Here is a 12,002-nt window from a genome sequence, read left to right on the forward strand (position 1 = left end):
TTTTTTAGTATCCATGTGCCTGTCAAAGACCCTTTTAAAAAACCTGTGATCCTTGATGTGCCAACTTCCACCACCACCCCTGACAATGCATTCAAGTGCACATTATTTTCTGTTAAAAAAAAATTACCCCCAACATCTCACCTAAACTTTCCTCTCCTTACCTTGTACAGATTTCCTCTCCACCCTATCTTTAACCATAGAACCACTTACAGCACAGAACAGGCCAGTTCGGCCCTACTAGTCCATGCCGTAGCAAATCCCCACCCTCCTAGTCCCACTGACCAGCACCCGGTCCATACCCCTCTAGTCCCCTCCTATCCATGTAACGATCCAGTCTTTCCTTAAATGTAACCAATGATCCCGCCTCAACCACGTCTGCCGGAAGCTCATTCCACATCCCCACCACCCTCTGCGTAAAGAAATTTCCCCTCATGTTCCCCTTATAATTTTCCCCCTTCAATCTTAAACCATGTCCTCTAGTTTGAATCTCCCCCTTTCTTAATTGAAAAAGCCTATCCACATTTACTCTGTCTGTCCCTTTTAAAATCTTAAACACCTCTATCAAGTCCCCTCTCAATCTTCTACGCTCCAGAGAAAAAAGCCCCAGTCTGCACAACCTTTCCCTGTAACTCAGACCCTGAAATCCTGTCAAGATTCTCGTGAACCTTCTCTGCACTCTCTCTATTTTGTTTATATCTTTCCTATAATTTGGTGACCAAAACTGTACACAGTACTCCAAATTTGGCCTCACCAATGCCTTGTACAATTTCATCATAACCTCCCTACTCTTGAATTCAATACTCCGATTTATGAAGGCCAACATTCCAAATGCCTTCTTCACCACACCTTCTACCTGAGTATCAGCCTTGAGGGTACTGTTTACCATAACTCCTAAATCCCTTTGTTGCTCTGCACTCCTCAATTGTCTACCATTCAATGTATATGACCTATTTAAATTTGCCTTTCCAAAATGCAGCACCTCACATTTATCTGTATTAAATTCCATCAGCCATTTCTCAGCCCACACCTCCAGCCTTCCTAAATCACCTTTTAATCTACAGTAATCTACCTCACTGTCTACAACACCACCAATCTTTGTGTCATCTGCAAACTTGCTTATCCAATTTTCTACCCCTACATCCAGATCGTTAATATATATAACAAATAATAGTGGACCCAGGACCGAACCCTGAGGAACTCCACTAGTCACCGGCCTCCAATTGGACAAACAATTTTCTTTGCTTCTCATAATCCTGTAAACTTCTATTAAGTCACCTCTCAATCTTCTTTGATTCAAAGAGAAAATTCCAAGCTCTATTAATTTTGTCTCATAAGACACGTTCTCCAATCCAGGAATCATCTTTGAAAATCTCCTCTGCACCCTCTCCATTGCTTCCACATCCTTCCCGAAATGAGGCAACCAGAAATGAAATATTCCAATGTGGTCTAACCAGAGTTTTAGAGCAGAAACATTACCTCACAACTCTTGAATTATCACCCGACTATTGATGGCCTACGCGGTAACCTTGAGAGAGATATGAATTTAAACCCCAAGATCCCTCTGTTCTTTCACAGTTAAAAATCCTGCCATTAATCGTGTACTCTGCCTTCAAGTTCAAGCTGCTAAAATGCATTACTTCACACTTATCCAGATTGAACTCCATCTGTCGGCTTCCCGTCTAACTCTGCATCTTGTCTGTATTCTGTTGTAACCTACCTCAATCTTCTACACACACAACGCCTCCAGCATTGGTATCATCTGAAAACTTGCTGATCCATCCCTCTACTTCTTTGTCAAGTCGTATGCAAAATTCACAAAAGAGTGCAGGTCCCAGAACAGATCACCACGGAACTACACGAGTCAGTGACCTCCAGGCAAGCCAATTCTGAATTCACACAAAGTTCCATGGATCCCATCCCTCATGACTTTCTGAATGAGCCTTCCATGGGGGACCTTGTCAAATGTCTTACTAAAATCAATGCACTCTACATCTCCCACCCTACCTTCATCAATTTCTTTTGTTACTTTCATAACAAACTCAATGAAGCTCATGAGGCACAATCTATCCATCTCAAAGGTGCGCTGACTACCCCTAAGAAGACTATATTTCTCTTAATGCTTGTAAATTCTCGACCCAAGAATCCTTATCAATAGTTTGCCCACCACTGACATAAGACTCATTGGTCTATAATTACCATAATTCTCCCTATTACCTTTTTTAAACAAGGAAACCCCATTTGTTCTTCTCCGATCCTTCAGTATGACCCCTGTATCCAGAAAAAATGCAAAGTTCATTGCCAACACCCCAGCTATCTCTTCCCTTGCGTTCTATGGTAATCTGGGATATATCTCGTCTGGTCCCAGGGACCTATCAATCCTAACGTTTTTAAGAAGATCCAGCACTTACATTTCTAAAGTGCCTCTCTCTCGTAAATAATGGTGAACTACTCATTTAGGACTTTCCCTACATCCGCTGTCTCCAGCCACGTTGTCTCCTTTATCCTTTGCAGCCCGACCTTCACTCTCATCATCCTTCTGCTCTTCATGTATGCATGGAATGCCTGAGGGTTCTCCTTAATCCTACTTGCCAAGGCCTCATGCCCCCTTCTAGATCTCCCAAGTCCTTTCTTAATTTCCTTCCTGGCTACCATATAATTCTCATGATCCCTTCCTGTCTTTACCTTCCTAAACCTTCTATATGCTTCCTTCTTTTTAACCAGCTGACTCACCACTTTTGTCAACCACTGTTGTCTTATCCTATCATCTTTTTTCCTGTCTCAGTGGGACAAACCTATCCCGAACTCCGTGCATGTGGTCCCGAAACATTCTCCATTTTATTTCTGTGCTTTTCCACAGAGAACATATATTCCCAATTTATTCCCCACATCCTGCCTAATGCCATCGTAATTAGCCCTTCCCCAGTTAAACACTACCATTTGGTCGAGTCCTATCCTTGCTCATAACCATGCTGATGGTTAGGGAGTTGTGGTCACTTTCACCGAAATGCTCCCCCACTGAGAGGTTCATTGCCCAGTACTAGATGCAGTGTGGTCTCTTCTCTGGTTGGGTTACTCACATACTGTGTCAGGAATCATTCTTAGACACACCTATCTGCTCCATCTATCTCTCTTGCAGTCAGGAGTGCAATATTTGGAAAGTTGAAGACTAACCATAACCCTGTTATTTCTGTACCATTCCAAAATCTGCCACTTATCTGCTCTTCAGTGTCTTGAGGACAATTTGGGGGGCCTATCAACTACTCCCAAAACACTGATTGCTCCAATCCTGTTTCTGACTTCCACCCAGACTGACTCAGTAAACAATTCCTCCACGATATCCTCTCTTTCTGCAGCTGTGATACTATCCTTGATTTGTAATGCTACTCCTCCCAATTTTAACCCCAACCTTATCCCTTTTGTAGCATCTAAACATCAGAACCTGCATCAGCCAATCCTGTCCTTGCATCAGCCAGGTCTCTGGAATGGCCACACATCATAATTCGACGTACTGGTCCATGCTCCAAGTTCATCTCGCTTATTCCTAATACTTGTTGCATTGAAACAAGCACATTTTAAACCCTCCAAATGACTAGATTTATGCTCCCTCCACTGCCTGTCTTTCCTTACAAACACACTACACATTACATTAAGCTTTCCACCATCCGCTCTATTCTCTGATTTCTTCTGCTTCCCATCCCCCGACCAAACTAGTTTAAACCCCCCAGCTCACAGCACCTTCTGGATAAGGATGAAAATGCTTGATGATTTATTTGAGAGGACAAATAATTAGTTATACTTCTAAAATAAAAAAAAATCGATTAAATCAGAGTCTTGAATTATAGAAACAGATTGATGAGTTAGAAAAGGAATTCCAGAAAGATGCTACAGAAGATCAGAAAATAGAATTATCTAGGTTGAAATTGGAATATAATACTTTGCAATCTTATCAATTTGAATGTGTGATTAATAGGACTAAACAACGGTATTATGAATGGGGAGAGAAAGCACATAAGGTATTGGCATGGCAATTGAAGAAAGAACAGATTTGGAGGACTATTAATGCTGTTAGACGGAATTATTTTATTGCTTATAAACCTCATGAGATTAATGATGAATTTTGTTCATTTTATAAAAAGTAATACACATCTGAAGGAAAACAAGAAACTGGATTGATTGATCTTTTTTTAATCACAGTTGAATTTACCGATATTAGAGGATGCAGATATATAGGAGTTAGAAGAACCATTTACTGATTCGGAAATTAAAACGGCTATGCTGGAAATGCTGAACGGTAAATCGCCTGGTGATGATGGATTTTCAGTTGAATTTTATAAATTTTTTTATGATGATTTATCTACAGTGTTTGGGGATGTATTACGTCAAGTTGGAAAACATTATGAATTACCTGAGTCTTGTTCTAGTGCTTTAATCACAGTAATCCTAAAAAAAATAGAGATCCTTTGAAAGTATCTTCATATAGACCAATTTTGTTGTTAAATGTAGATTATAAAATAATAGCTAAAATATTAGTGGATAGATTGGCTAAATTTTTACCTAAGTTGATTCATATGGATCAAACAGGTTTTATAAAGAATAGATATGCTTCAGATAATATTTTGCACATGATTAGCTTGATTAATAGATTTCGACAATCTTCAGATCACCCGATGGTGATATCTTTAGATGCAGAAAAAGCATTTGATAGAGTTGAATGAAATTTTTTGTTTAAAGTTTTGGAGAAATTTAAGTTTGGTCCTTTCTTTATTGGTTAGATTAGGGCTCTATATAGTAAACCGGTAGCTATGGTATTGATGAATGGTTTGATTTCGGAACCTTTTAAATTGACTCGATCAACTCGTCAAGGTTGTCCTTTATCACCAGCTTTGTTTGCGTTAGTGATTGAACCTTTAGCACAGCTGATAAGACAAAGACGAGGAGTATAAAATTAATTTATTTGCTGATGATGTATTGGTGTATTTAACAAACCCAGCTTAGTCACTTTTGCATTTGAAGGAGTGTTTAATACAATATGGATGTCTTTCTGGATATAAAGTTAATTGGGGAAAAAAGTGAAATTTTACTGGTAAGTGAAGGAGATTATTCAGTTTATAAGAATATTATTAATTTGAAATGGACTGATCGAATTAAATATTTGGGTATAATTTTGAATGTTAATTATCAATCTTTATATAAATTAAATTATGTTCCAATAATAAAAAAAATTAAAACTGATTTGATTAAATGGAAAGATTTACCTATTAATTTATTGGGTAGGATAAATACAATTAAGATGAATATTTTTCTGCTTATACAATATTTGTTTCAATCTATTCCGTATTTACTTGATTTTTTTTTCGAGACTTGAATAAAATGGTTAGGGAGTTTTTATGGAGAGGTAAATTTTCGAGAGTAGCTTTGAATAAATTAACTTGGAAATATGAGTTAGGGGGGTTACGTTTATCACATTTTCAAAATTATTATGAAGCTGCCCAACTTAAATTTATTAGTTCATTGATGGATTTGGTACGGCTTCCTCGTTGGGCCAAAATTGAGATGGCAAATACTTCTGAATTTGAAAAACATCAATTTTTGTTTAGGTGGAATATAAATTTGTTACAATATGATGTGCCTATACTAAAACATTTAATGAAGTTATGGATAATAAAAAAATAAAATGATAGGCTTTAGGGGTATATTATCGGCTTTGACTCCATTGTATAATAATCAACTTATTTCTTTTTCAATACATAATTGAAGTTTATTGCATTGGAGATTTAAAGGTGTGAAAAATTTGGGAGATTGTTTTAAAGAGGGTAATTTTTTATCTTTTAATCAGATGAGGGACAGTTTTGGTATTGATAAGAACTCTTTGTTTCTCTATTATCAAATTCGATCTTTGGTAAAACGTATGTTTGGTAGAGATATAATTTTACCTGAAATGACTAAATTTGAGACTTTTCTTATGAAGGTACCAGAGAAGGGTTATATTTCATCTATGTATCAAATATTACAGAATGATATGGATAAAAATGGTTGGGATAGATCTAAAAGTAAATGGGAAGCGGATATTGGTTTTATTTTTTCTGAGGATGATTGGTTAGGTGATTGTTATGATAGTGTAACTAGATTGATAAATGCACGTTATGCAATGATTAACTATAATTTTTACATCAGTTATACTTAACACCAGAAAAATTAAAAAAGTATGGTTTTCATGAATCAGATTTGTGTTTTAGATGTGGTAATACAGTTGGAACTTTTTTTCATCCTGTTTGGTCATGTATACATATACAATCTTTTTGGAAGAAAATTGAATTGTTTTCAAAATACCTGTACAAGATTAAAATACTTTTAGATCCGACAGTATTTTTATTGGGTAGTTTGCAACCTCTGAAAGGCTTGGGATTAGATAAGTTTCAGCTTGCTTTTGTATATTTAGCTTTATCTGTAGCAAAAAATTGTACTGCTAATACGTGGAAAGATTCAAATCTGATTGATATTAATAGATGGCATAATGAGATGAGATATTGTTTAATAATGGAAAAAATTATATATGTTTCATGTGATAATTATACTTTTTTATTAATAAGTGGTTGATATATTCAGAATATTTACATTTCAATTTACATTGATTAGATCTTAGTATGTATATTTAATTTTTCTTTAAAATTTTCTTTCTTTCTTTATGGCTCTCCTTAGGAGAGTTGGCTGAAGGGGGGGGGGGGTTCTTTTCTTTTCTTTTTTTCTATATATATTAAAAAAATAATGTGCATGTTTATGGTTAATTGTTGTATATGTCATAGACTATTTGTTTTTTGAACAAATAAATAAAGTTTTTTAAAAAAAATGCCTGATGATGAAAGCATTACAGGGACAATCAGGGAAGTCAAGCTTGAAGCTCCCACCATGTGTACAGTCAATGTGTGGGCATGGTTTTCAATCCTCAAGGTGCACTTCCTGTCACTAAGTGTAACAAGGCAGAAGACAAAGTTTGGGTTGCACCTCACAAAGCAGATTGTTTGCAAGGTGGAAGATGTGCTACTGACTCCAGACGTGCACATTCGATATGACCTCCTTAAGATGGCCATTTTAGAGCAAACACAGCTATCCTAACAAGCTCTCATTGTGGAACTGCTAGCCAATATAGGTCCTCAGCAGTAGGGTACATCACAGATGCTGATGAAATGCCGCAGGCTGGTTGGAGAATAGAGTATTGAAGGAGATGTCTGGAAACAATCTTAACTGGAAGAGAGCCCAATGATCCAGAAATATGAAGTCCTCCCTCCTGTACCATCTCTTTAGCCACAGGTTAAGCTGCATTATCCTTCTATTTCTAACCTCACTAGCACGAGGCACTGGTAGTAATCCTGAGATCTCAATCCTGGGGATCCTGTCCACCTTAGTGTCCAACTCCCTGAACTCTCTTTACACAACTTCATCACCCTTCCTACCCACGTCATTGATTCCTATATGGACTACGATATCTGACTACTCACCCTCCCTCTTGAGAATGCTGGGAACTCGATCTGATATATCGTTGACCCTGGTACCAGGGAGGAAATATTCCATCTAGGATTCTTAATCTCTTCTACAGAACCTCTTTTGCTCTCCTAACTGTGGAATCGCCCATCACTACAGCTTGCCTCTTTGCCTCCCTTCTCATCTTTGCCGGCCAGACTCTATGCTAGAGGATAGCCATGGCTTGCCCTTGGTAGGTCATTCCCCCTTACCAATATACAAGATTATATACATGTATTGAAGGGGCACCCTGCACTGTCATCCAGCTACCTTCCTCCTGCCTCCAAGGTGTGACTGTCCCCTTGTAACTCCGGTCAATCACCCACTCCACCTCCGGAATGATCCAGAGTTCATTCAACTCCAGCTAAAATTCATGAATATGGTTTGAAAGGAGCTGCATTTGGATGCATTTCTCACAGATAAAGTCATCAGGGATATTGTTGATCCAACTCCCGTTTGCTGGAAAATGCAAGGTCTCAAGATGAAAAATATCTTGATGTAAAGCATGGAGAATTCAGAATTAAAAACCTGGATGATCCACATATTCTCTTTTTTTTTTATAAATGTTACTACTATAAACATACACTTTGATTTAACCTTTCTACATAACATTCAGAAAATATTCTATATAAATATTGGCCTAAATTTGTTTAACTCATTTATTTACTGTTTTCAGGAGAAAATTTCGAGATGAGCATAGTATCCTCGGAATTATAGGAGGGGAGATTTCAAAATTCCACATAATCTAGTGCTCCATAGTGAGAGTTAAATAATTTCAATTCAGGGTAAATCTGTGGATAATTTTTTTATTCGGCAGTCAATACTCAGGCATTGGGATGGTATGGTCCACTCTGGCTTGGTAAGTTTAGTTGAAAATGAGACCAATGTGGGAACAATAGACTACTGCATAGAGGAGGCAGGAGATGGCTGTTGGGGCAGATGGGTGAGTAGTTTGCATGATGGCCTACTCTTTCACTCCCCACATAGGTCCTGTCTCTGCTCCTGAACCATGGTCACGAATGTCCATTCAATACCAAATGCTCTTTCTTTCTGTGATCATGGTCCAGAGGTTCTCAAGAGTCAGTGGGGACACTATAATTCTTCAAGGAGGCTTTGAGCATGCCCTTGAATCCTAGTAACCTCCTCTAAATGACAATTTGGATTACAGTGCCTGCTTCAGACATCCAAACAACATGGCCTCCTCAACATCACCTGCTGAGTACAACTTGAGGCTAAATGCTGGGGTTATCTGACTGAGGCTTCCTGTACATCTGGAGGATTTTATGGTGATATTTTAACAATGTCTTGAGATGCTTGTTGTAGATAGTTCATGTCCCAGAAGCACATAGGAGGGCAGGAATCATTGGTGACTGATAGATCTTGAGCTTGATGACGGCCCTGGGGTCTTGACTTCAAACTTCTTATCCCCAATCCAAAAGGCTGTTTTGGTGCATTGGAAGCAGTACTGAATTTCAATTGCAATCCCCCCCTTCACTGAGAGATTACAGAGGGTCCAGATTTTCCAAGGTGTTTGTCAAGGGTGCGGGGGGGTGTTGTCATGGATCTTGGTAGACAAAGCTCTAGAGACCAAACTCTTGACTATTTCTCTCTAGCCTGCAGAGTATGTTGTCCTTTAGGTTTTTGATCCAAATTTCCAGCGTCTGCAGCTTGTTAAATTATTTTTTTTATTCAGCAGAGTATCTGAGGCAACCAACATCATGAAGAATCCTCAACACCCTGATCATGCTCTTGACTTGCTGTGACCTTTCAAGCAGAAGCTACTGAATCGGGAAGTCTGGCACCTCTAGGCTCAAAAAGTTTTTTTTTTCCCCACAATAGCTCTCAGGCTCTTAAACCTCCCCATACTAACCATAACAGTACTCCATGAACACCAAACATCTGTCTGCAGAATTGAAACATTCAATTTATTCCAGTGCATCTTTGAATGTCTAGAACACACATGTCAAACTCAGGCCCGCGGGCCAAATTTGGCCCGTGATATAATTATATTTGGCACACAAGATCATATCAAATATGTATTAGAGCTGGCCCGCTGGCCGCCGCGCCAGTACGGCGCATGCACAGCTAATACTACAAATTCCAGAATGCTTTGCAAATGCGTTGCCGCCGGCCCGTCAGCCCGCTAATCACCCCCACCTCCTCTCTTTACTTTCATCAGCATCTGCGACCTGTCGCCCAACTCACATGTAATAAACCCCTTACGAAAAATGGCCAAACGAAAGACAGAAAACAGGACCTTTCAAGACAGGTGGGAGGCAAACTCTGACCCCACAGTTTGATGAACTTGCATCTAAGAAGAGATGCCAAGTATCTGGTTTAGACCCAGGTGCATCAGAGTAAATCACAGTGTAGCAAGCTAAGCTTGGATTAATATTTTCTTTGGTTAACTTTGGACTGTTCATAGTTGAAAGATTGGATTTTCATTGAAGCAAGTTGTTATTTTTTTGACTTGTTGGCTTGTGAAAAAAAAATACATTTAAAAGGAGCTTAAAGGCTATAGAGAAATATTATTTATTGAATATTTCTCATTTGTTAATGCTTCTTCTGGAAAGAGTTTAACCAAAACTATTATTAAACATTTATTTTAATAAATAAAGTTTAACATTACATATGTTGAAAGAAGAGAAAACATGCAGATGTTGTTGAAAATTTTCAATAAATATTTAGTTTGGCCCACAACTTAGTCCAAGTTTTTAAATTTGGCCCTCTGTGAATTTGAGTTTGACACCCCTGGTCTAGAACATGGAACATTGCAGCACACTATGGGCTCTTTAGCCCATAATGTTGTGCAGATCTATGTAAACCTACTCCACAAGATTCAAAGCCTTCCCTACACATATAACCCTCTATTTTTCTGATATCTATGATCCTATTTGAGAGTCTTTTAATTGTTCTCCATCACTAGCATTTCAGGCACCCACTACTACCTGTGTTAAAAAAAATACCTCTGACATCTCCCCGAAACTAAAGGGGAGTGGTGATAACACTATTAAAGTTCTCAAGGGGATGTACAGAATGATTCTCCACAAAGAGTTGGAAATTCCCAAATTGATTTTCCAAACTGTTTTGTAGTCTGCATAAAGCATGATGCTGAAGTAGAAATCAAAACATAGATGAACGGAGACTGCAGGCAGTTTACTAGTTGCTTAAAACTATGAGATAAAAAAACAATAAACTCGACTATGAAAACAATAAACTAGAATTTTAATTGCACCTGACAAGACACTTCACTTGAATAAAAACAATGGCTCTCAAAATAGAATCAAAATTGGCATTCAGACATATTGGAAAACAAATACATTTGCCTGAGTGCATCAAGAAGCTTAGTAAAACTGAATCACTGAGAATGAAGGGGAAAACATTCCAATGCCTGTACAAGAAGAGATAGTTGCACAAGATTATTGGAAGCCAAGCAGGTCACTGCAAAAGTTCCTTGGGCCAGTGCCCAACCATCTTCAGTTTCTTAAGCAATGGCCTTCCTTCCAGGGCAGAATAGGGATGCTTGCTGAAGAATGTGCAATGATCAATTGAAAATGATAAGTTTACTGTCTTACTGCTGCAGTTGAGCAAATACCTCGTAAAACAAAAATCCCAAAACAACTAAAAGGCAACTGCATACTAAATACTTAATTCAATTAACATGTGTAGATATTTTAAAAAATTCACAAAGCTGAGTTTAAACATGATTAACACCCCAATACACTTTGACAATGGATAATTCAAGCTATAACCATCAAACTTTTAACTAATCATGGGGTATCAATGTCAGTGATCACACTACCATTATTGGTTCCTTGATGTGAATAAGTGATCCACAGTTAATTGTCCTCAACAGTTATCCTTGAAAAGGTTTTTAAATATCATTTATTGATAACAGAAACCATACTTTTAATTCATCACAGAGTAATTCACAAGAATAAGAGCCACAGTTTTTCAGGTAATAAAGCAATTGCCTCACATCCCAAGTTTAATCCTGATCCTCAGAATGTCTCAGTGAAGTTTCTACACTCTTCCTATGCATGCAGAGGTAACCTTCAAGTGTTCCAGTCTCTTCCCACATCCCAAAGACTTGCATTTTGTGAGGTTAACAGGCTATTGAATATTTCTCTAGTGTGGCTATGGTCCCCTTAGGACTTTGCTTAAAGTTTATGGGACCCCTTCCCTGTGAAGCAGTCAATCTTTGGTTTCTACTCCACTTTTCCCTTACCAAAAACATTACAAAAATGTTAGGTGAGGTGAAAAGAAAACAAGTGAAGTGTACTGAAGTGTGCTGCAGCCCCCAGGGGGACTGTAGGGCTCGTGTTTCGAATGGCTGCACTAGTGTGTTGGTGAATGGCAGAATCTGGTGCGAATTAATGGGAATGTGGGGAGAACAAAATGGGAAGGCAGAGGATTTGTGTAAATGGAACTTGGATGGTTAGTGCTCCAAAAAAAAATCATGTCAACGTGATATGTCTCGCAGA

At 38.2% G+C, this 12,002-nt stretch overlaps 1 protein-coding gene across 10 annotated transcripts in view; it reads right to left on the reverse strand.

The window, feature by feature from the left end:
- crppa (CDP-L-ribitol pyrophosphorylase A) overlaps positions 1–12,002 on the reverse strand; it is a 326,889-nt gene that overhangs the window by 154,243 nt on the left and 160,644 nt on the right. The window lies entirely within an intron of this gene.

This window comes from Narcine bancroftii, chromosome 1 (assembly GCF_036971445.1).
Source record: "Narcine bancroftii isolate sNarBan1 chromosome 1, sNarBan1.hap1, whole genome shotgun sequence".
Lineage (NCBI taxonomy): Eukaryota > Metazoa > Chordata > Chondrichthyes > Torpediniformes > Narcinidae > Narcine > Narcine bancroftii.